The sequence below is a fragment of the Echinococcus granulosus genome, assembly GCF_000524195.1.
Source record: "Echinococcus granulosus chromosome Unknown EG_S00357, whole genome shotgun sequence".
NCBI classification, from domain to species: Eukaryota; Metazoa; Platyhelminthes; class Cestoda; order Cyclophyllidea; family Taeniidae; genus Echinococcus; species Echinococcus granulosus.
The window spans coordinates 6,555-7,682 of record NW_020170737.1 but is presented as its reverse complement, the minus strand read 5'-3'; positions in this window follow the sequence as shown (position 1 = coordinate 7,682).

The window sequence follows — 1,128 nt, the reverse complement described above, 5'->3', positions numbered from 1 at the left end:
GATGCACGATACTTGCATTTCCTGGTTTTTGAGCAGGAATTGAACAGGCTTAATCAACTACCCCCGCTTAGTGTGATTAATTAAACAATGCAATAACCGAGGTGTCAAAATTAGTTTCCTGTCTGACCTACAGACCGTAGTTGTGAACCTACTGATCAATGCTTATGCAGTCCCTACTGTGAGTGATGCCATTGTCTTCCTTTGGTATGGACTCGCCAAAACTCAGGCCTGGTTTACTGAGTTATTCTTTTATTTGATCTCATAACCACGGGTGGCTCATCGAGCATGCACAAATAAATGATCTTAAATTCATTTAGGTTGCTATATTTGACTCTTTGGCTTCCTAACTACTTGACGGCATGATGTATTGCTAGCTTAATCTACAACCAAGGTCTTTTGGTTGCGGCGCTCCCGATTTCCTAAACCTGTTGCCTGCTGCATTAGTGAAGGATAGTTTGTGATGGACTGCGATTCTTTACAAGAGGTCATTTTCTTTGTCTTTTGAAATGGGTCCCTATCATCTCATACTTGAATGTATAGATTTGAATAGGAATGGGGAGTAATTCTAGGTACTACAGTAAAAGTGTTGCCATACTACTTGTTGTAAGGGTCCTATATGATGTAATCCTGGGATATGTCATCTGTTTGTTCGACTATCTGAACCCTCCAATTACGTTAGAAGCAACAATTAAAACAAAACTGTTGATCAGTGTGACTGGAAATGACGCAGAGGCAGGAGATAGTAAGAGGCAGAACCCTAAAGGCCTTCTCCGCAATTTTACTTAATTAGAGGTTCTTTAAGAAACGAAAACCGCTGGCTCCACCTCATAATCGGTTGCATTGGTGTGTTTGCAAAAGTCTCAAATGATGATATGATTAGGTGATTTTAAGCCCTATTTGGTGGTTTTACATGACACAGGGAATAAAAAAATATTTCTTATCATAAGATAGATCTATGTAAAATCGGATTTTAAAGGCTATCTCTATTGGCTACCCATTAGTATAATGTCTGAAAATAGAAGCAGATGACCAATCACGCATAAAGCGCACATTTCCATGCGTAAAGAAGGCGCGAACAAAGTGGCCAAACAAAGTAGCCTCTTAGCTCTTTAAGCAGGCTAAGTTGTA